At 48.9% G+C, this 24,739-nt stretch overlaps 1 pseudogene; it reads left to right on the plus strand.

The window, feature by feature from the left end:
* Positions 1 to 8,427: 8,427 nt before the first annotated feature.
* LOC100684913 lies at positions 8,428 to 8,726 on the plus strand (annotated as a pseudogene).
* The last annotated feature ends 16,013 nt before the right edge of the window (positions 8,727 to 24,739 follow it).

Consider the following 24,739-nt stretch of genomic DNA (forward strand, 5'->3'; position numbering starts at 1 on the left):
CTGCTGTGGGGTGTGAACAGTTCACTCCTCAGGGTGAGGCTTTGGGTTCGTAAGTTCCCTCCTGATTGTGGGTTGCTGTGCTGGTGAGACCCTGTCTCAGCCTCTCCCGCCCCCTTCACTGTGGGCTTCTTCCTGTTTGCCCACGTGTAGGAGCTGTTCAGCTGGTGTTTAGGTCTTTTCCAGAGGAAATTGTTCCATACGTAGCTGTAGATTCAGTGTGTCCATAGTGGGGATGAGTTCGGACTCTGTCTACAGAACAGAGCCAGAAAAATAAGTGAACAGCAAATGATGAAGGCCAAATCGGGATAATCTGGGCATCAGAAGAAATAATCATGATGAAAAACTATAACCCATGAAACGAAATAGGAAACTATAAATCCATTCAGACATAAATAAATGAAATTTGATTGACAAATAATATTTTACATAATCTCAAAGTACTTCTCCACAGAACACTTATTAATTGCAAAGGGGAAAAAAGGTAACTTTATAGTGAAAACATCTGCAGACGTCACCTTCTCAAGTTGTCAAAGAGAACAAATAATCAATAATGAGACACATTAAAACCCTGTGCCACCTCATAGAGAGCCTCTAGAAGATCTTCTGTCATATTCCTGCAAAAGATGTAAAATCTAAATCTCACTATGAAGAAATATCAGAAAAACCCAAGTAGAGGAAAATTCCAAAGGTGACTGGCCTATCCTCTTCAAGAGATATGAGGTCAGGAAAGTCGAGAGAATCCGAGAAACTGTTCTACATTAAAGGGGTCTTCACAGACATGACAAATGCAGCGCATGGTTCAGAAGTGGACCTTTTTGATTAAACTGGAGTGAGGTCTGAGGCTTAGATGGTAGCAATATATCATCCTCAGGCTTCCCAGGATGGTGGCCTGGTAAAACTGCTGCATACCCTCCTAGATCTGAGTCTAGAAAAAGGATTGTTTTCAGTAGCATCCCCAGTAGCCCAGACATTCAATATTATTAGCATAACTTTGGTCGTACTCATTACTCCTCCAATCACTGTGACCAGCAGGAAGAGCTGCTGTGTTTGTCAGGCCTGAGTCACATATTTGAGCACAAGGCCACCCGGGGAGCTTTGGATGGAGTTCCACGGACCAATGGACTAGCAGTGGGGAAGGGTGGGGCCCAGTGGAAAAGTAGGAGAAAGAAGGGGAAATGAGTGCTAGGAAGGCAAATGTCCACAAATGTCCAAAATATGCACAGCTACATGGTCATAAAAACCTACCAATCTCTTTCAAAACTATTTATTTACTTCTACATGGAGCAATTTTGAAAATCTGTGATTTTCATATGCTCCTGGCAGTTTGGCCATAGAAAATAATTTCTGCCTACTGTCAGTTACTTAACATTTCTGTCCAATTTGAATCTAAATCCTAGCATGTTCTAGAATTAGTAAACCATGTTCTTTGTCTTTTTTAGACAGGTTCAGTTGTTTTGTTCATATGTTTTTTTCATACCTGTAAGAAATCATGGTTTGATCAGGAGTCCAACAAATGGTCTCTCTGAGCTCTTTAAAAATCAAAAAAATTTCCCTGGCTAAGAAATTCTGTCAGTAAGTCATTTTAGCAAATTTTCATATTCTACTATCTAATTATATTTGAACTAACTTACTTTCTGTAAGTGCTTCAAGTCTTTGCAAAGCCTTCTTGAGACCCACATTGATGGAGGGATAGGCTCTATTTGCCTGTGAATGCTAAATAAAAAATATAAACCATTTTCCTGCAGTCCTGGGCCTTATCTTCCCCACTGTCGAATAATGTCATTCAAGATTTTGTGAGTTTAGGCCTACACACTGACGCAACAGTGTCATACCAGACTTCCCCATCCCGAATTCCTGATGAATAAATAAATGAGACTCAGATTTAAAAAAAAAAATCTAATGGAGATTCCAAAGAGTCTTGGAGGCAGAACTGATGTCACCAAAGCAATTTTCCAATTTTTCTTTTCTATTTTCTATTACAAGAATATCATGTTGGGACGCCTAGTTGGCTAGTGGTGGAGCATCTGCCTTCGGCTCAGGGAGTGACCTTATCCTTGTATGGAGCCTGTATGGAGCTCCCTGTATGGAGCCTGCTTCTCCCTCTGGCTATGTCTCTGTCTCTCTCCCTGTGTCTCTCATGAATAAATAAATACAATCTTAAAAAAAAACAAGACAAGAATATCATATTAAGGTCTGTTTAAAATTCGGAAGGTAAATTTAGCACTTAGTATGTAATAAGTTATGGCTATGATGATGTCAAGATTTAGAATAGCTGTATTAAAGGCCCAGTTTCTACTACTTTCAGAAACCCTACTTGCTCTGTCCACATCAGATAGTATGCATCATTTTCTATCTTTCTGGTTTTGATATTTGCAATGATCTTAGTCATAATTAATTACTAATATAGGATGGTAATTATTTAGTGATGTCTCAAATCCTTAGGAATAGATTGAGCTGAGTGCCCAATACTTCTTTAACAATGTGCACAGACATCATTAAATCTCGTATATAGCATTCTGACTTCTCTGAAACAACAAACTCAAAAATCTTCAATCTGGTTTCTCAAAACAAGCTTCAGAGGTTGCTGGGAGGTGGATTATGGTCAGAATTAATGTATTACCTACCTGCACTTCTTTACTAATTGCAGGTAACAGTTTACAGATTTTTTTCCCCTGTGGCCTAACCCAATCTTCCACTTTTCCCTATAGATGATTTTACCCAGGGAAAATCAGAAGTCAGAGAATGTGAAAGATGGAAGCAACTTTAGAGGTCATGAGAGATACTCCATGATTGGTGGTTTAGATTCTTATGAAAATTGAAAAAAAAAAAAACATATTAGCACACTCCCTGAGAACATGCATATTAAAAACATATTTGCAGAACTTCTCAGATCCCAGAAAAAGAATCTGGGTGTCTCGGGCTTGTAAGATTATTGAGATGAAGTGACTTGCTCAAGACCACAGAACAAGCTAATGAAGTCGGGGCTCAAGCCTAAAGCACAGGGGAGTCCTGGCTACCTGAGATTATTACCTGAGGCCCTGCTGCTACACAGCTGCCATGGGGGCCTTCACAGGAAGACATTGTCTAACAGACCAAACAGTCATAAAGTTTCTCCCTGTTCAAATATTCTGCTCCATTTAGTGTTGATTCCCAGCAATTACATCAATGACTCTGTTGATTGGCCTCCAGGATCATCCGTCGTTTAGAATATCCAACAATGCATTGTTAATAGAGTGCACGTTGACCGCAAAGAGAAAAGGCAAATCTTACCAAAGGTATGGGGTTTCATGAGGTTGATGGAAGTGGTGTTAGAAAACTGCCTAAAAATCACACATGCTCAGACTTTGATAACCAAGGCCCCGGAGGGTTAGACTTCTTGACAGCTAAGAGGAGAGAGGGACACGGAGACTGTCTAGCTAAGCCCTCCGAAAGAGAATACTTGGCTGTGAACATGTTTAAGAGAATCCCCTGGGGAGACCAATGAAGCCCCTCACCCATTTTTATTAAGTGATCCTCTTTAGGGTCATTTAAACATCAAATGCAACTTGGAATATGTTGAAGTATAGTTTTGTTGGGAAGTAACACCAAACTCTGCAGGCTTTAATTTTTTACATCCTACAGAAACTTTTCTTTTCACTAACTGTACAATTTTGTTCCATTTTAAGTGAGCTCACTTTAGATTGCTGCTTTTTCCCTTTACCCATTATTCTTGGATAATGGGTTTGTGCTTTACTTCATCCTAACTTCAAGAAGCAGAAACTTCTTTTATGTGTTGATCTTTAATTTCATGCTTCTGATCCCCAAAAACAAAGTGACTGGAGGACTGTCATTTTGCAAGTCTCCCTCTAGGATTTTTTTCAACCAGGTTCACAGATACAGAGCATCAATAATAACCTCTGGGCAATAAAATTGTTGTGCTACAAATTGAGTAAATTTTGATTAACTGGGAAGAACTTTTCTGAAACTCCATGTGCAGCATAACTCAATATTGTTTTGAAAAATGAGAATGTCATTGAAACCAAAGGGCATAGACATGAAATAGATGAATTCTGGGTTATTTATTGAATGCCTCTCATAGATAGAATTTTATAAAGTCTTATGTGGTTTGAATAATTTGTGACTGTACATGCTTCTGTTCCCAGACATTTTAATCATTAATGATACTGCAGCATAAAACACCCCCAAGACATTTTTACTCTCTTTGGTAATCTAAGAATGAATTATGAAGTTAACCTTGATAATTAGATTATTTGGGGTTATCCAGAAGAATGGAATTACTGTTAATTTAAACCATTGATCAGTTTCTTATTGGGGCTTTACAATGGCAGTCAAATTCGGGGGCTCATACTTAGGCACCTCTTCTGCTTAGGTAGCTGTCCAACATCTTTATAGTTTTTGCCCCAGTTTTTCTAAGGCTGAATACCAATGGCAGCATAGGGCTACTGGTAGGGTGACCATATAATTTATCACCTGAACTAGGGCAACTTTGAGGGGATACTTTTAATGAGCATGCTGGGGTGTGAACAAGGATTATCCCAGTACACAAGGACATGTGCCCACTGTACCTACTAATGGCCTGTTGATTCTTAGCGCTCAAGAGTCAGGGACTCCTGGCTCATTGTTTACAAAACTCCTCTACCCAAGACCCAGGTCCTGACTTATCAGGACACCGTGCCTCTTGGAAGCAGCTTCCCCAGGCACCCTCTGTACCTAGGAGAAGGCAAGCTCTGCTGCAGAGGATCAGCCCGGACCTAGCCCTTGGGATCTTCACCTCTACTTACTTACTTGTCCTCATTGGTTGAATTCTCTTTAGTAGGTCAAGGCTGAAATGAGATCCCAAGGATGAGAATGGAGTAAATCCCACCTAAGCATAGAAGGCTGAGCTGTGGTGTGTATGTGTCTGTGTGTATATGTGAGACAGAGTGAGAGAGAGATGATAATGATGAAATGGCGACAGCATGGAATCTTGTCACGGGTCCTGCCCTTTTCCGGACTAATGGCATGTTCTTTAATCTCTTTGAGCCCCAGTTTATCCATATGTAAAATGAAAAGGATATGAATCTCTACCTAACACGGTTGTTATAAGACCAAACAGTTTGCCTACCATGCTCCATATCTAGTCTCCCCTTCTTCCTTTAGTGATAGAATTGGCCAAGTTCTAATGGGGCACACACTCTCTAAACCAGCTGTTACATCCACCAGCTTTTCTCGTAGTTCTGGTGAAGGGGTTGCCTACAGCTTCCTGAATTCATCCTCACAAAGAAGCTGTGACCCTCCCCTCCCTCTTTCCCCTTTTATTGTGGCGAGGGAATGGCAATAACTGGAACAGCTAGCCTGGACCCAGAGATGACACCACCGTGCGGTGGAGACAATCACTTCTATATTAACACATGAGAGAAAAATCAGCGTTGGCCTCACTTCAGACTGTACTTGGGGGCCGGAACTCATACAAACAGAGCAGTGGCTTTGAAAGCTCAATAGAGATGGAGTCAAAAGGTACATGTTGTAGCCCTGCTCTATTGCTTGCATGACCTTGAGCATCTCTAAATGTCACTTTTCTCATCTTGTAATAGTAGAAATAATACCTGAGAGGCCGGTGATATGAAATAATGAATAAATATAGCACACCGTTACCACTTTTCTTTCTGAACCAGGGTTCATCTCCATGAGTTTACTCATTCATTTGCAGCCATTTAAGGATCCAGGCACTATCCAAGACGTGAAGTTATCTAGCGTTGCATAAGGCACCGGAAGTTTCCAAGCCTCCTGTGGACAGAGACTAAATAGACCAACAAGAAATATTACCTGGTGATGAGTGTTACAGTGATTATGAAACAAGATGATGTTCTACAGATTGAGTAGGAGGGCACGATGGGACATGGTCAGAAAAGGGATCTCTGACGTTTCCGTTGAGACTGGATCACAAAAGGAGCCAGTTTGTGAAGATTTGTGGGGAGGAGATTCTGGACAGAGAGAACACCTAGGGCAAATAACCTATGGTGAGAAGAGCAAAGCTTATTCAACGAGGAGAAAGCCAGTGTGGCTGGAGCCGAGTGAGTAAGTAGTGGATAGTAGGAGATTAAATCAGAGGTAGGAGAAGCCAGATCATTTGTCCATATAGTTCATAGAATTAATTCCAAGCATAATCAGAAGTCATTAGATGGCTTTCCATAGGAAGGATAAAACAATGGCACTTCCCTTCAGGCTTCCTCAGAGGCCAATTCTGTACCTAAGTGCAGGCAGCACTTGTGAAAACATATCCTATTATTCAAGTCAAGCGGCTTCCTCAAATAGGGAGAAAATTCCAAGTACCGGTTATCTGAGAAAGCACGGGGGTGTTACCAGGACAATGTTGACCCCCAAGGCAGGCGCCACTGCTGAGTCCTTTATTGTCGTTCTTCAAGGAGATTAGTAGCTGAGAATTTTATGTCAGAAATGCCTGGCTTTGAATCTCCGTTCCTCTAACACCAAGCATCTGACCTTACATAAGTCACTCCACCTCCTGGAGTTTCATTTATTCTCATACATAAGATATGAAAAATGACACTAATTTCAGCAATCCCATTGGAAGGCTTCCATGGGATTTTGTATGTGGAATGCCTGGCACAGTATAAAGACTCAATAAAAACACAGTACGTATATTTAGTTCTTGTATAGGCCTAGAATCCAATGAGAAATCACTAGGCCAGAAGAAATTAACTGTTAGAACAGGTTTGGAAATAACGTTTGCTACAACTTTGGTGTTCATCTTTCTGAGGGTCGCCTGCCCAGAGTTTCTCTCCCCAGAAGGGAAAAGAGAGAGACCTTGTGTTTGGTCAGCTTGAGCAAGTGCATGCGAAGTCTCCATAGAGGTACTGAGGTGGAGACTGGAGGCTTCAAGACTCTCCCTGGAATCCCACAAAGCCCCGTTGGAGTCCTCTAGCCTTCCCTGGTCTGCCTTCTCTCAGGCCCACACAGACGCCCCTCTGCTGCTCTCGGCCACACCATCACTCTCTGCGAGCTTTGTCTTACGACATTCCACATGGCTGTGTCTCGTTCCCACATTCAATAAAAAACATAAGCTCCTTGAGAGGAGAGACGACTTACCATCCTTCTCCTTCACTTGTGTTTTCCAAAGTGCTTTCAGGTACAGGCGGTGCTTAACTAACGTGGGAATGAATGAAAGAATGAACAAAGAGATAAAGAAGAACTCTCCGGGGATTACCCTTGCCTCCCTCCATTCCCATCTACCGCGTATCTTCTGTTTGCCTTGGAATCCGTTGTCCACCCTTCTCCGTCCTGTCTCAGGAGGCCAGGTCAACATGCCCTTTTGTCATCTGACTTCTGACAGCCTTGCTCAAGGAGAGGCAGTGGGCAAGAGGGTGAGGTCTGGACTAGCAAGTTCCCTTTATAAAACGACTCTTCCTGAGTTTCTGCAGCTGTTCCATCTCTCTAAGGCCCAGGGGTGGTAGCTCCCTGCTGTTGCTGGCCCTGGGAATCTCCTTTCTACCCCAACCCCCACCCACACCATTGTAAGGCATCCATTTTTAAAACTACTCTCAAATTAGTTACTTTAGATCTGCCATTTTTTCCCCCAAGGACACTAAGCTATCTCATATATGGGAACCCGGGTAGATGCAAGCGTGTCCTCTTCTAGATTAGGATTTGGGATCCATTTGTTGTAGAAGAGCAGATTCCACCTCTCCCCTTGGTAAACTTCCATCGTTTCCCAACCACACCGGATTGCTCTGAGCTGCTATAACTTGGGCAAATTAGGATGAAGCTGCCCGTTGTCTTGAAGAACGAAGGGAGTCGTTCATAAGGATTACAGAATTTACCAGGCATGAACCATTGCTGACAGTTAAATGTTTTTAAGAAGAGTAAAATAAAATGTCACATCATGGAAGAACTAAAAATACTTTTGAAAGTGTATATTGTGCATGAGTTTTTTTCTGAGTTGCCAGGCTGTGGGTGTTGAAGACTCTTCAGAAGATTTGGTCTGTCATGTTTAGATGGTAGGTGGCAAAAGAAAGTCTTCTTTAAAAATTCAGGATGTTCATTCCATTGTCTCTTGTTTAAGTGTGAATTATAGAATGTTGGATCCAAAAATAATTCGTGCTGGAGCAGTGAAGGCCACTTGGCAGCTCCCAGGGAGGACAGGTCACCCGGGAAATGGTGTCTCCCAACTACGCCCTCCTGGCGCTCAGGCCACCACCTAGATTACTCTTGCAACTGCTTCTCATGAAGACAGAACATTGTCTATCAAATAAAATCTTAGAAATGGCAAGGTAGGGTCAATATTTTGGAATTTTTGTAGGAAAAAGCAGTAAGATATTTTCACTTGCAACATTAACATGTCCAAAGAAGAAAATGTGACTGATACACATAAGTAAGACAGCAAAAGCAGGATTTGTGCCTGGCTGCAGTTACCGCAGTCACGAGGGACGGATGACAGGTGGGTTGGTGGCAAGTGGCCCACAGCATGTGCTTGTCATTGAGACGAGCTTACCCCTCAGTCCCAAACCTTTCCTCAGGGGATTCACGGGAAAGCCAGGAACGGTGAAACTCAAGTGAGGAGTGGAGTACAGGCTGCCTGGTACCTGAGGTCGCTACGTGAACATGCGGCTTGTGAACACAGAAGGATACATAGACGGAGCACTGTCTGGACATTTGGGTGAAGTTTTATAAGATATAATAATGCTTTTTGTATCAGGGATGTTGAAGAAGAGGAAGAAGATGGGCAATGAGAGAACAGCATCTTCTGTGGGGAACTTTTTAATATATATTTCTGGACAATAAACACGCCTTTTTCAGAAGAAGAACAAGAGGAGGGGGAGGGGGAGGAGGAGAAGAAAAAATTAACTGTTAGAACAGGTTTGGAAATAACGTTTGCTACAACTTTGGTGTTCATCTTTCTGAGGGTCGCCTGCCCAGAGTTTCTCTCCCCAGAAGGGAAAAGAGAGAGACCTTGTGTTTGGTCAGCTTGAGCAAGTGCATGCGAAGTCTCTGCAGAGAAGGTAAGCAGCATCTGCGATTTGGTCACTAATCTCCCTCTGTTCTAGTTTTCAAACCAATTATTTTTCTGATTTATTCATTGAACAGAAGTTATAGGTACTGGATATACATCCTTGAGCCAATCAAACCAATTTAACTATCTCATTCTAGGGAGGCCTGGGAGGCTCAGTGGTTGAGCGTCTGCCTTCAGCCCAGGGCGTGATCCCGGGGTCCGAGGATCGAGTCCCACGTCGGGCTCCCCACAGGGAGCCTATTTCTCCCTCTGCCTGTGTCTCTGCTCTCTCTCTCTCTCTGTTTCTCATGCATAAATAAATAAATCCTTAAAAAATAACTCATTCTAAAAAGGGCAGCTAAGTACTAAAGGAATGAACAAAGCAACTACAAAAGTCCAATCACCTGCGCATGCCCTTTCAAAGAAAAACATGCAAATAAAGGTTCTTTGTGAAAACTGGAGCCAGGCCTTGGGCCACATTACTGTTACCACCCCTGGCACCAGGTACAGACACACCTTATCTGAGAGATGCCCTGGAGCTAGACCTGTAAACGCTATTGGAGTTGCAGATGCACTGAGGGGTTAAAAGTTAGTACAAAATTTAGGGTGGCCAGAGTCTGTGACCTGGAGCCAAGACTCAGTCCTCTCTGGGCATTAGGACCCCATGTGCTTTCCAGAGATCCCTGGAAGGAAATGTTTGCATATTCCAGGTGTGATGCCTTTTAGTGACAAGGTGCTTGCCTTTGTGTCTGAACCAAACGTCATTTGCCTTTGCCAGTGCAAAGGTTAAGAGCACATAATTTTTTAAAAATCCCTTCCTGCTTAGTTCCATCCCTCTATTCATATTACAGGAAATATAAGACTCTGGCAAATGAGTGTTACTTGGGAGCAGCCATGTGCTAGTTGTCAGTTTATCATCCCTTGGAGAGATCCTGGCAGCAAGCGAAGCCAAGATGGAGGAAAGCAAAGCCTGGGCCTGGAAAGAGGAACAGATATATGGTGACTGAGGTATTATTTTTATGATGCTACCGCCGTTGCAATTGTTGTGGATATGTGGGTGGAAGTTCAATGTGGAACAACGGTGTTTGAGAGTTCTGTGTTCCAAGCGCCACCCAATGCTGCTTGCACGCTTGAGTCCCTGGGGAGCTGATGAAAGGACATATACGTAGGGCCTTCCCTTGGATATTCTGGTTAGTAAGTCTGAAGTAGGGCCCAGGAATCTTCAGTTTAAAGAAATTCTCCAGGTGACTCTAAAGGACAGCCAGCAACAAGACCCACTGATCTTGGCCAATTCTATCCTCCGATAGAGAAGAACAGCAGTGGTTTCTGTGGAAGCATCAATGCCATGGAGTTCCCGAGCCCATTCGTTCCATGAGTGGGCAAATTTACGTACAAACTCCATGCCAGTATCATAATGCTAAAGGTGGCCCCTCTCTACTTCCCTGCTTTGACACTAACTTGTTCCCAGGAACAACCCAGGACCAATTTTCTCCCTCCTTTTCTGTTGGCCATTTCTTTGTGTGTGTGTGTGTGTGTGTCTAGAGGGAGGGAAGACAGGGAAGAGTCCTCAACACTTTCCTTGTTCTTCGTGTGGCAGTTTCTAGACTCCTCTGCACATCACCTACGAGGGTAAAGAGTGTTTAAAATATGGTTCCCTGGAGGCTAGGTTTGTTGGATCGGAACTGTAAGGTAGGCCACTCAGGTAAGACATGCACGCCCCCCTCCGAATGGCCTATGCTCCCTAATTCCTTCTTCCTTCCAGCTTCCCGAACGCCCCTGCTCCTCCTTGAACATCGGCCTCGGTATTTCCATGTTCTCTACAGACACACCTCTGAGTGGATTCGTCATGCCCTGGGCAGGGCTGGTCATGCCCTGCAGTGGAACAGTAGCCAGTGGATCCATGAAAGGTCAGGCAAGGCGGAAGGAAGGAAGGGAAGCGGGGAAATGTCCCGCTTCACTGAAGGATACGTGATGTTTCACCATAAACATGGTGTTTATGCTAAAAAGAAAATAAAACTATGATTGCACGTGAACAGGAAATCCTTAATGTAAACTAATAAATGCATTTATGCTGCAAAATAAGCCAGAATCCAATAACACATTCTAAAATATCTACACGTTGTAGAGGGGCGGAGTTGTCAAACCAGCTCTATAAATTCTCACCAGCAGACACACACTGAGCTTCTATTTGGTAACCATGTTAAAGCAGTGAAGCTCATTAAGCATTGCTTTTTAACTTAGCAGCAACACTCCGGAGATGTCCTGTGAAAAGACAAAGGTGTGTGAGTAGAAGTGAAACAAAATGTGTAGCTCGATTGAAGCTTAAACTGCATTTTATCTCCAGTACAGCAATGGTCCTGTGGACTTGTGCCAAATATCTTTAAGGAAAAATGCAACCTCATCCTGGTGTGTGTGCATGTGTGGGAGCATGCACACACGTGCACATACACAACATCTTAAAATTAAGAATGCAGCATTTCCAGACATATGGCAGTCAATCAAAGTACGTAAAAATCTTACAACCCCAGATTCCTACTAAGGCCACTGCAGAAGAGAGAACGAAGGTGTCTGAGGAGGCCAGACAGGCTGCGATGTGTTTGCTGTAGGCTGAATAGTGGGTCTCCACAAAATTTATGTTGGAACCCAACCCCTGATGGGATGATATTTGTAGGTGGAGCCTTTGGGAAGTGCTGAGGTCATGAGGTTAGGGCCCTGATGCATGGGATTAGTATCCCTATGAAAGAGACCCCATGGCGCTCTCTCCTCTTCTACCGTGTGAGGATACAGAAGGAAAATGCCAGTGTGCAAGCCTGGAAGTGGGCTCCCGCCAGGCTCAGAATCTGCCAGCGACCTCATCTTGAACTTCCCTGCCTCCGGAACAGTGAAACCTAAATTTCTGTTGTTTCCAAGCCACCCACTCTAAGGTGTCTTGCGATAGCTTCTCAAATGGACTGGAACAGTCTTCGTGGTTTTAGGATACAGCTCCACAGCCAGAGCCCTCAGGAAAGGTAAGAAGACATGGCTTGGTGCTTAGCTTTGGCTACTTACGGAGCAGTGTAAATCTACAGTGGTTGTTCAACAATAGACAATATAATCGTGGAAGAGCTAAATACAATCTGTTACATTTTTTCCAAAAGCGGCAAAAAAAAAAAAAAAATGGGAGCATCTGTCACACTGTCTGTTATTAATACACGATGTACATCGAGGCGTGTAGGTACATACGAAGGAACGGGGACGTGTCAACACAAGGCAGAGAAACAGATGGTATGCTCCTTTAAACATGTTTTCTTGTCAACTTTGGTAGAACAAATGCTCCTGCTATGCTTTAATTTGTAAAGTATATATTTATTTTTAAACTGAGAATGTCTACCACATAAAGAAAAAAATTTAATAGCAGTTCGGCGTTTCTTAAAAGTGATTTATCTCTAGCGCACTACTTTCCAAGCCAAGTAACCAATTTTACTTAAAAATTGAAAAATGACAGAGGATAATTTCTGGAGCGATTTTTCTACTCATGCCCTGTAACCTCTGAAGAAGTCAGGCCTAGGAAGACATGCACAGAAAGCAACAAAATTGTCAACATCTGTATTTATTTCTCGAAGGGAACTATCCAATCAGACATTAGAGGATGCCTTTGTGACCATGATTCTCAAATGGATGTGATTATTCTATCTTACTACTTTTAGAAAGATGATTTACAGCTCCCTTCTGCTTATTTTTCACTTGGTATGTCTATTAGGTTTCCTTTTAAAGATTGTATTAAAAAAAACACATAACATTTGACTTGATGTAAAAGCAGAAAAAGAAATCGGCAAGCTGGCAGAAACAATTTGAGGTAAAAAATCTATCCGGGGAACCTGAGTTTCGGATCTATGACTGCAGTTCCTCCCGGGCCTGGAGATGGTCCCTTCGGCTCAGGGCCGGGGCCCCGTGCGCCCGGCCGGAGGGAGACCTGGCTGGGGTGCTTGAAAGCTTGGAGCAGAGGCAGTGGCCCAGGGGGCTTCTGTGATCTTCCCGGTGACCTTCTCGGGTCCCACACATCACGGCCGCTGGACCTGAGAATCTCCTCCTCATCACGCTCCACCGTGAAGAGCCCTGTGCTTCCCACTGAATGAGACTCGGCCTGTTTTCCTCTCCCGACAGCACGTCTTCCCCCACGTGGGCCACTCCGCCAGGGGTGAGCCACCCAGCACCACCAGGGTCCCACCCATTCTCCCATTTCAGTTGAGCCACCACCTGCTCTACAAGAGCCCCCCGGTTCTCCCGGACAGCAACAGCCTCTCCACAATCACACAGGAGGCCTTGTATTACCATCTCCGATGGCTGCTGTGCCGATCACAAGGGTCTTCTCCGTCAGGGCGGAGCAAGGGCTGCTGCCATCCCGATGGCTCGCCCGTGTCTCCGTGGCTCCGCACCTGTCTGGCACAGAGAAGCCGCTCAGTAACGCTCTCGTTCCCAGTTTGGGGAGGTTGAGAGTGACAAGCTCCAGGCCAGAGGGCGCTAAGAGGCGGAGGCGACTCTTGGGTGAGTTCGTTGTCAACACTAACACGCTCGCCTCCGGGAGGAGCCCCGGCGTCCGACAGCCGCACGGCCTGGATGCCCCCCCAGACGTGCTGCTACGGTCCCAAGACAGGCCTATCCTCCGTGAGGCCAGCTGGTGCCCGGGCCCGGACAACTGGCGCGGTCTCGGGACGCTCTGGCTCTGGCTCTGCTGGCCTGACTGAGGCCCCTCACAGCGCACAGCCCAGGCAGCAGCCGCAGCAGCTCACCTCCCCGCCCGCGGCCCTCCCCAAACCAGAAGCAGAGGTCGCTCTGGATTGCTCCCTGCCTTTGCCCAGCCGTGCAGTGGGCCGGTGCGCCATTCCGCGCCTTCACCCTTCAGGGCTATCTGCTCAGTCTCTCTCCCTCCAACCCATATTTGCATCTGGGGCGCCACCCACTTCTCCTTTTCACGCTCACCCCACCACACGACCCCTTGTCCAAATTATACTTCCTGGCAATCGAAACTCTTCAGTTGTGTTTCCGAACACTAGTTTTCCTCTGAGCTGTGAAAAAACATGAGGATACTAGATAGAGTTGGAGACGTTTGTCAAAAAAAGAAAAGACAACCAGTTGAAATTTACTTGTACAGGAATTTTTTTTAAAGGTTTTTTTTTCTTATTTTTAAAGATTTTATATATTTATTCATGAAAGACCCAGAGAGAGAGGCAGAGACACAGGCAGAGGGAGAAGCAGGCTCCCTGCAGGGAGTCCAACATGGGCCTCCATCCTGGGACCCCAGGGTCACGCTCTGAGCTGAAGGCAGACGCTCAACTGCTGAGCCACTGAAGCGTCCCACTTATACAGGAATTAATGCATTTTTGCTTTTTTATACCCATGTCCCTCTCATTAATTTATTCACATAATAATGAAAAAAATGAGTCGCTACCACATACCTGACATTTCCTCGGCACTTGGGATATGCGCAGAGGACCATGGAGGGACAGATCTCCCTGCCCTCTTGGTGAGGCAGTGGGGAGATGGGCAATAAGCGATAAACTTAGTAAATAAGTAAATTATATCCTATGCCATGGACAAAAGAGCAGAGCAAGAATTCAGAGCCTTGGAAGTTCTGCGATGGAGCGTGCAGGTTGTAGGGGCTCAGATCACATCTGAGTGAACAGTAAGCCCAGTGGGACGTGGAGAGAATGAAGAGCAAAGGCCGCCAGGGGTAAGAGAAGGCCCTGTGGCTGGAGCATGGTGAGAAGGGCAAGTAGTGGGAGGTTTGTGTGACAACAGTATGGCCTTCTAAGCCATTGTAAAGTCTTTGTATTTTTTTTTTTTTTTTAACCAGAGCAGAAGACATTTTCCTTTACTGTCCCAGAAGAGAGGGAGTGCTTGGAGGTCCCCGTGCCGAGAGGAGCCGTGGCCGCAGTCCTCACTCACTGTCCTGAGAACAGCCAGTTCCACCCACAGCAGCGTCCAACCCAACTCACAGGTGTTCTCGAGCAGCCACTGCAGGCAGACCCAGGAGGCAAGAATGAACGTGAGAAGGGGTGAGGAGAGGTTTGAGGTTCAACCGAGACAGCAAGTGCTACTGTGCGTTTAGAAGGGTTTCCTGGTGCAGAGAGCTGCTCAACCAGAAGAGCCACAACCACAAAACGGTACCTATGTGCTTGGGGGGAAGTAAGAGGAAGAGTGCAAAGAACACCATGTGTGGCCTCGTAGATCTATAGGCTGAAAGCTCTGCCTAGGGAATTAAAAAATTAAAAAAAAAAAAAAACTGTAAAGAAAACGAATTCATGACCACCCCTCTAGGCATCTGAGAAAGCTACTGGGCTAGGAGTCGGGGCCACGGTGTCATGGTGGAGACAGATCTATTGGCGAGGGTGAAGGCGTCATCTGTAAATCAGGAAGTTGTGGCTATTAATAGGATTTCATGAAGCTGGCGGTGGGCTGAGGTGGAGGAGGCCATGGGGCTGGGGGGAAAAGGAGGGGAAGACACACACGGGAGCTAACGGTCTAGCTTCAGCAGCTGAGAACGTCTGCTTCACTGCAGCGCATTACGCTTGATAAGCTTCCCAGAAGTTCACAGAGAAGGATGGTGCCCTTGTTTCTGTGTTGCCTGGAAACTATCATCGTATCCTTATTCAGTTGGGTGGATTTTAAAAAGGAGAAAGGCAAAAAAAAAATAGGTGCTACAAAGCCACTCATGACCCTTCCTCCCTGCAACAAGAGCACAGGGTGCTTGGGCTGTTCCTCGTATCAACGTGGGCGCAGCTGCTTAGGGGTGCTGTGTATCCCCCTGGCTCCCACTTCCTCTGCACACCCCTGCCTCTTGGGACCTCACTTGGTGTCACAGGGAGCGGCCCCCTCAACCTGCCAGCGCCGACCCCGTCCCTGGGACATTCCAGGAAGTCAGCAACCCCAAAAGTGGCCAAGAGGTCAAGGAAAACTTAGACGGAACAGTGGCCATTGTGTTCGATGACAAGGAGGCCATCTGTGATCTGGGCAAGGGACGTGTTCACGTGGGGTTGAGGAATGGAGGAGAAGTGGGGAGCTGAGGCCAGTTGGGGTAAGAGACGTGGCTGCGAAAAGAAGGGGGTGGAGTGAGGCGCTTGAATTTTAAGGCAGGAGGACCTCAGGCATTTTCAAATGTTGAACGTTAATGCGAAGGAGCCAGTTGCAGGGAACGGTTGGTGACGAGGAGAAGCGGGAATAACCAGCAGCACCGGCCCCGCCCGGGATGCGATGTTAATACGGTAAATGGTTGTGGCCTGGCCTCTGACCTGTGGCCGAAACCCAGCCACCGAGTGCACAGAAATGTCGCTGGCCGGCCCCTCACGCTCAAGGAGCTCCGGTTTCCCCCATTAGGTAGGATTCCGAGCCCCGGAGCCACGAAACAGAGCTAAGAAGTGACAGGTCATCTACCTCTGACGTTATACGATCCAGAAAAGACGCCCGCTGCTGTCACTCGCACACGACATCTTAACGTCCTCCGAGGTCTGCGACTAATATGCGAAACCGCGGTGACCACTTCTGGAAGCCATTCCCACGTTCACATCACGCACCTGATTTTCATTACCCGGGGAACTATTTTTTCCCCTCTAAAGACCTATCGCATCTGCTCCGCCTTTAATTGCTTTAACAACAGGCATCGCCTCCGAGCGGGACACTTACACACAGCGACTGGCTCGAGCCCTGCTCAACCGGGCTCTACCTCCGGGACCTGCGCCGACGGCACCTGCTCGGCCCAACCTGCTCGGCCCAACCTGCTCGGCCTAACCTGCTCGATGCGGCTTAATTTTCCCAGAAAATCTTACAGGAGATGCAGGTGGGAAAGAACCGCTCTGTGGCCTGCACAGCGGGACTACGTTTAGCGCCGGGGTTCCCATTCTAGCACGACTCGGAGCCCTGCGGGGTCCCCCCCCCCCCGGGGGCAAGCGTGCATAATGAATCGCCCCAGGATGGTCCGCAGGTGGCTGCTGGGGACACAGCCACAGATGCCGCCCTGGGCGAGGGCCCGAGGCCAGGAGGTCGCACGCCAGGAAGCAAGTGGAGCGCCCCGCCACCGGGCGCAGATGCTGTGCCAACGGGACCACTGGGGATTTCCTGCAAGTGCGTAAAGCGTCTGGCCATGAAGAGAGTGGCAAGAGCCGCCACACCCCGCGGGGGGACACCCGCAGAGCTTGACGGCGTGGCAGGAGGCCCGCGGCCCGACCATCAGACGACAAGCCGTGCCACCCCGAGCGCCAGGTGGCCGGGCTCCTCGGCGACTCCTGGAGCCTCGTGGGCCCCGAAGGTGCGACCTCACGTGCCGGGAGCACAGCGGTCGACGCTGACACCGCAGCGTGTCACACGGGGGTCCTTATCCCACCCCATCTGCTAAGAACTCGCTTCCTCATCGTCAGGGTGACTGACACCAACGGCCGGACTGAATATCCTTAGGCTTGGTTCAGGCAAGATTCTGTTCCCTGTGTACAATCTGTCCTATTTCTTTCTTCTTAAAGATTATTTATTTATTCGCTTGGGGGGCTCGTTTGGGGGGCTCGGCCTTGAGCGTCTGCCTTGGGCCCAGGGCATGACCCCGGGGTCCCGGGATCGAGTCCTGCATTGGGGTCCCCGCAGGGGTCCTGCTTCTCCCTCTGCCTGGGTCTCTGCCTGTCTCTGTGTCTCATGAATAAATAAATAAAAATCTTTTTAAAAAAGATTTTTATTTATTTATTTATTTATTTATTTATTTATTTATTTATTTATTTGGGGGGGGCACAAGCTGGGAGGAGGAGCAGAGGGAGAGCAGAAGCAGACTCCCCGCCGATGCGGGGCTCGATCCCGGGACCCCGAGGTCGTGACCCGAGTGGAAGGCAGGCGGCGGTGAGCAGCTGAGCCGCCAGGCGCCCTGGAAGCCGTCTGCCCCCGGGGAGCGGCCTACTGGGTGGGCCGTCGGTTCCGCCTCTAAAGGGGAGGCTGCCGGGGACGTCCGGTGAAGCCTTTGCAATTCTTCTCCGAGCGTCATGTGTTTGTACCAACAAACCACGTCGAATTCGGGGCACGTGGCCCTGGGGACTGCAACGTGGCGTCGCCGGCCGAGAAGGCCCCGTCATGTGTTCTGGGGGGACTGGCTCAGAGGTGGGTGCGCCGGGATCAGTTTGTCCTGATCCGAGGCCACCCCTTACGTGATGACAGCACGTTTTCCAGTTGCCTTGAAGCGGTCGGCCCCTCTGTTGGCCAAAATGTTCCCAAGGCCTCCGCGTGGGAAGGCCCTTGAGGCGAATCCTGCGACTGTCCTGGTTGCTGCGCTCGGTGCGGTCGGCCCGTCGGCCCTTGTCACCCCCCGCCCCCCCCCCGGTGCGTGGCTTGGGTGCTGTTCTGGGCAGCCCTGCGGCTCAGAAACGGCCCGACCTGGAGTCCCCAGGGGTCGGGGGCACGGCCCGGGAGGCGAGTGGGCACCTGGGAGGGCCTGGGTCGGACTCCGTCCTGCGCCTCCGTTGGCATCGCTGGCATCAGCCGGAGCTCCCGGGAAGGCGGGCGACGGTGGCCACAGAATGGAAGCACGCTGTCCCGGTGCGGGCTCTCCGGAAGCTGACCCTGAGACACGGTCTTAATGCAAGTAGGCTGTTTGGAGGCTGCCCCAGGGACCCCGGTAGGGACGAGGGCAGGTGCAGCGGGGAGGGAGGGGCCACGGGGGGCATGGCGATCCGAGGCTCAGCCCCGCCGGGATCCCAGGGGTGGGACACACTTGTCACCCCCCACCCCCGGGGAGGAGCGGCGGGGGAACTGGGCCCCGGGTCCGCCTCGCACCGTCGTTGGTTCCAGGCCACCTCTGGGAGCAGGGGCCACGGCGCGCCCCGAGGCCAAGGCACTGGGCAGGGAGCGGAGTCGCCGTCGGGGCCTGGGGAGGCCCCTCTTCCCGAGAGGCCCGCCGGAGACCAGCTCTGTGGCCGGGATGCGGGCCAGGTCCCCGCAGCGGAAGAGCCCTGGCGAGCCCGCCCCACCTGCTGGCTCAGCGTCCCGGCGACCGGGGGGCTCCACACGACCTGCGCTCGTGCGCCTCGGTCCTGGAGGCCGGAGGCCACGGGGCTGCCGTGGAGGCGCTGGGCACCGTGTCGCTGTGCCCCATGGCTGGAGGGGCTGGCGTGCCCCGCGGGCTCCCATCAGGCGCCCATTGTGTCCACGAGGCTGGAGGCCTCTCAGTCCCAGCTCTCACGCCGCCCCCGGGCATCAGGATTTCAACCCGAGGCTGGGGGACCGAACTCCCAGCCCCTGGTTGGCCTGGAGCTGCAGCTGGCGCAGCCCGAGGACACGGGGCCCCTGCTGTGCCCTCAGTCGTCTGCCCAGCCCGCCGCCTCCCCACGCGCCGCTGCCGCCTCTCCGTGGGCCACGGCACACAGGAGGGGACAGACTGTAAGCACCGAGTTTGGTTCCATGGAAGAAACGGGAAGAGGCAGCCGCGGGGCCCTGGCTGCACGAGAGCACCGTGGGGCGGTCGTGACGACGAGTAAGACACATCTGCCCCCTCCCTGGGGAGCTTGCCACGAAGAAGGTGAGACAGACAAACAGAAACTCCTCAAGGTGCCCAGGAGGTCGGAGGCACCCAAGTGCCCTGGAGGTGGAGGTGGTGTTGGGCGGGAGGAGAACCGGTGCTTCCTAGAGATCGTGGCGGAGGGCGAGGCTTTCGGGATGGACGGGGGTGGACGGAGGTCAGGGGGAGCTTTACAGAGACCCTGAGATGTTAACGGTCCTGAAATGAGAGCGTGATTAGGTGAGGGGAGGGTGGTGACAGGTACACACGAGAAACAGGCTCCCTTTTTTAGGGACTCGGTGGGGACAGAGACCTGCAGCGAGTCCAACGCGGCAGTAGAGTCTCAGCCGCTAGACAGCTTGAGGGCAGGATCGACTGACGTGCATGGGTCCTGCGGGCGTGCGGGGCTGTGTCTGGATCACAAGTGCTGGCTGGATGGGGCTGGATGACACAGCGGGACGGCCGCCAAGATACACCTCTGGAGGTGGAAGTGCAAACCCTGAAGAAGCTCCCTAGCGCACATCGGGTGGTAGGGTAAGGGCCTCCTGACCACGGCCCAGGCTGAGATCCAGGGAGCAGAGGATGGTCGTTAGGGGGGCCCAGCAGCAGGTTCCGGGGCCCCGGAGGCTCCCAGGTCTGGGGCTCAGGGAGGAAGCCCAGCCCCCAGGGGCCAGACAGTGCCAGAGCATCATGACCCACACACCACAGCGTCACGCGGGCCTCTTGCTCTCTGAGGTCCTGCAGCCCCGTTGGGGGCCAAGCCAGGTCAATGGCAACAAACCTGTGACAGTTCCACAGCAAGACTGGTAGCTCACCAAACAAGGCACGGAAGATTCAAACAGATGGTCACAAATGGAGAAGTACGACCCACAGATAAGCCCGTGAAACGTGTCCCACATCATCAAGGAAGAGATGTGAATTTAAACCAATAACGAGATCCCACTGGGCACTCCCTAAAATTTTTTAAATGGACGGTAGCGTGTGTTGGCGCCGAAGTCCCTCACGTTGCTGGTAGGAAAGTGCATGGTGCAACCACTTCAGCAGTCAATGAGCAAGTTCTCATAAATCAACGTATCCTGCCTATGTGACCCCGCAGCTCCACTCCTAGGTAACACCCCACATACCTAGAGGTCCACGTGCACAGAAAGGTCCGTAGAGCAGCCATAGTCATCATCTCCCCTGACTGGAGGGAACCCAAAGCATGGAACATCCATGCAGCAGAACGGCACTCGGCGCAGGGGTGGGGGTGGGGGTGGGGATACTGCTGGGGCAGCAGGGATGGATCGTGGCACGTTCTGTCCAGTAAAAGGAGTCAGACACGAAACGCTGCACATTGCACGATTCTATTTATAGGACACCCAAGAAAGACAAAGTTATGGGAACAGAAAATGGATTGGAGTTTGCTGGGCCCAGGGCCCAGGGTGGGGGTGGGAGCAGGAGGGCCCTTTATGGGATGAGGGAAATACTCTGTCCCTTAATCATTGTGACGGTTGTCCACCAGCTTAGATTTCTCAAAATTTATCATTCTGTGCCTCAAAAAGGAGTGGATTTTGCTTGGTATAGATTGTACCTCAATAAAGTTGTGTTATAATAAAAGTGAGGATGGGTGTTGCGGGGTGGATAGCCCAACGGTGGCGGGGGTGGGACGGCCTGAACAAAGTTGCCCAGCTCATCCCTTTGTACATTTCTGGATCATCTCCCAGTGCTCCGGACATGCAGCAAGTGGTCCTCTGCTCATGAGATCCTGGAGGCCGTGGCCTGTCCACGGGATCTCTGATGGGCGAACCGAGGGAGGACAGGGGGAGAGTACGGGGAGCTCTGCTAACCTGGGCTCTAGCTCTGCACTACCCACAACATGGCCAGTCCTCTCGCCCTTGGGCCTCTGTGTCCTCACGGCCGCATGCTCGCCTGTGACTGGATGGCCTTAGAGGAGGTGCTGTCAAGGTAATGCCACGTTGGCCGGGGACAAGATAGGGATCAGCTTGTTTCTGTTTCTTTGCAGAGATTTCCACCTACTCCAGGGCGCTCATGTCACCAACCAAAAGAACCTGGGGGAACTAAGGATGAATGGAAATGGGCAGTGACAACTCTTCAGGTCAAGGGAAGAGGGTCGTGTTTAGGGTCACAGGTATGGTCCGGTCAGGGTCAGGCCAGAAAACTCAATCAGAAATGTCTGCCTTGAGTGAGTGTGTCATTTGTTTCTGTCCTGCCTCTGACCTGGACTTGAATCAAGGGAGGAAAATGATTGCATTCTGTGACAGTGACGGCCGACAGGAATGTCAAGAGGAGAAAGGAGCCCATGTAAACAGCGAAGCAGTGTTCTCAGAAAGAAGGAGGTGTGGGAGAATGGAGTAGAATTCTGAAGGGGTGACTGGGTGTAAACACAAGTAGGGCCTCGGCCATCGCATTTCTTACCCGCGTCCTCATGTGTCGAGCCGCCACAAACGGGATGTGACTGCAGTCTGCCAACACGTTTTCCATGTATGGTGACTCTTGAGTTCGCGACTGACCCTCTCCACTGAACCTAAATTCAGTTTTGCTGGTTATATTTGCAGGTGGCACACCACTGGGATGCAAAGGAGCTTTTCCAAATCTGCGGCCCTACAATTGCTCTCTTTTGCCGCCTGAGTTCATGGAAAACTATTGCCCTTTCTGCGGGATCTGGGGTCTGTTTTGGCTTCTCTCTTTTCCTTCCAGTCTCTCACGGGGGCCACCGGAGCCAAGATGTTTAAGACGAGGCACAATGACGATCCAATCCCACCCCCCAGCAGCAGCCCTGCCGGCTCTCTGTTGACGCGTCCGGCGGTTATCTCCCGTCACGGATCAGAGGGGGAAAGCACGGCCTCGGCGAGGGATCCTTGACCTTTCCACCAGTGAAAGGCCTGCACCGGCACAGCAGACGAGCGGAGGTGCTTCTGCCACAGAGGGAGGGAAAGACGGAGCTCCCCGCAGTGTAACGGAGGCTTGCTTCGGAAAGAGAAGAGGAACGCAAGGCGGGAGCGCGGACTGCAAGGGCCCCAAAGCCCACATTTTGAGGGAGATGAGGCCAAACATGTGAGGTACGTCCACAGGTAAATTTCACGTAGGATCACTTCATCGCCGGGGCCCCGCAGAATATTTGAAAGTAAAAGGCTTAAAAGTGCAGCAGTAGTTGACAAGTCCGGCAGCTGAAGGACTCGTGAAGGTCGGTGACTTGTCACAAGTAGACAAACAAGAAGAATAAGTCACTTGCTTGCATTCTTCTCTTTTCATGTTGACAGTGGAGTAACTCACAGGATGATGAGTGACGTCGAGGAAAGAGACAGGTATTTGAATTTGTAGCTCCAAGCCCCTAAGGCTGCAGAGAATGCCGCAAGAAAGAGAAAAACAAACCCGTGCTCCGTACTCTGGAGAGGAAGGCGCCCAAGGTGCAGGGCCCGGGGCCCGGGGCTGGGTGCTGAACTGGACGGAGATGTGGGGTACCCAGAATGGACACGTCTCGTTTAAGTGTCTCTCCGGGTTGTTGTTGTTGTTGTTTAATCACTTTATTTATTTATTTATTTATTTATTTATTTATTTATTTATCTATTTATTTATTTATATTGGTCTCCATTTAAATTTGCTTGGTAGGGGGAACGTGTTCCCTGAAGGGGGAGCAGGACGTTGCGTGGGTTTCCTGGTCACCCTCCAGTTAGAACAATCCTCCAGTTATTCTGTGTTTCAGCACAGCCTTCGTTCAGAACTGACAAGCCCAGTCCCCTATGATAATCAAAACCGTGAACTAGGTTTAAAACTGAGGCGTCTCCACACACCACGCTAGGGCCAGCCCTGAGCAGAAGGCGGAAGGCAAGGTTGGCTTCCCTCTGCCTTCCAAGAGCTCGTACCCATCGCCCTCCGTAACGGGAAGGCTGTGCGGTTGCTGCTCCGAGTGCCAACCTCACTAAAAGCTTTCTTCAAATCCAGGCCCCAACAAAATGCTTCAGATTCTTGCCCTTTTTTTTTTTTTTTTTTTTTTTACTGTCAAAAGGTGCAAGGGCTTTAAGGATCATCTGAATGCCTCCCACTCCTACGCTTTGAACTTCTTTTATTTTTTATTTATTTATTTTTATTTTTTATTTTTGAACTTTTTTTAAAAAATAGAAATCCATAAGGAAAAGACAATGAGCTTTCACCTGAGGGAATGACAGGTGGCTTAATTTACATCGTTTCCACTTCTTTAATGCAGCCTATTTTTTTTTTTTTTTTTTTTACCTTTAGACCTTATTTCTTGAAGGTGTTGGTTGGTCTTTGTTCTTTACTTTCAACTAAAATCATAAAATTTACGTATCTATTGACAAAGCTAAAGATTGTTCATAATGTTTCTATATGACCTTGGTTTAGCAAAGGGATGACCTTGGCCAGCGAAGTAGTAAGAAAACCGTAATTCATGGTGAGCATGTGAAGTGTCTTTCCGGGTACAGATCACAGTTCTATGTTCGATTTTTAGATGTGATAGTAATGCTTGGTCAAAGTACCAAATTCGTGATAATCACAGGCATTATGGGTAGCAGAGCTGTTCTTGCTTTTAAACACGTTGAACGAAAGACTACCCAGTGGTTTTTCTTTTTGTAAATTGCTTGATAGTTATTAGAAGTCACAAATATCTGTTACCTGACCTTTGTCTCCCTCTGTTATACGGTCCTGACCATATAATAAATAATTAATTTAATTTATTTATTTTAGGGTGAGTCCCTGAGCGTGTGAGTTGTGGGGAGGGGCAGAGGCAGAGGAGAGAGAGGATCTCAAGCAGACTCCCCACTGAGCACAGAGCCCGATGCAAGGCTCCATCTCTCAACCCTGAGATGATGACCCGAGCTGAAATCAAGAGTTGGACACTTAAATCAAGAGTTAGGTGCCCTAAGGTTGTAATTACCTTTATCTGTTTTTGATGGATGAGAAAAGTGAGTTTCAAATGCAATCGACTTAATTTATACATTTTACAAATAAAATGATACAGTGATTTTGTCCCTCCAGATGTACTTTTCACCTTTGTCCCTACCTCCTCTGTACCCGGAGAGGCTTACCTCAGCACACCCCATTATGTAGGTTCCCCTGTCCTCTGGCATTCGCTCACCTCAGCCAGGCAGATACCAGCAGGAGACAGGAAGAGGGGAAGAGAGAGTGACCAGAGTACAGAAGGGAAGTCGACACCTAGCTTTTTCCTGGGAAACAACCCGCTAATAATGGTGTGTCTATGACTCCTCCTCCTCCTCCTCGCCTCTTCCTTCCTGTTA

Source organism: Canis lupus, chromosome 3, assembly GCF_011100685.1.
Source record: "Canis lupus familiaris isolate Mischka breed German Shepherd chromosome 3, alternate assembly UU_Cfam_GSD_1.0, whole genome shotgun sequence".
Taxonomy (NCBI): Eukaryota; Metazoa; Chordata; class Mammalia; order Carnivora; family Canidae; genus Canis; species Canis lupus.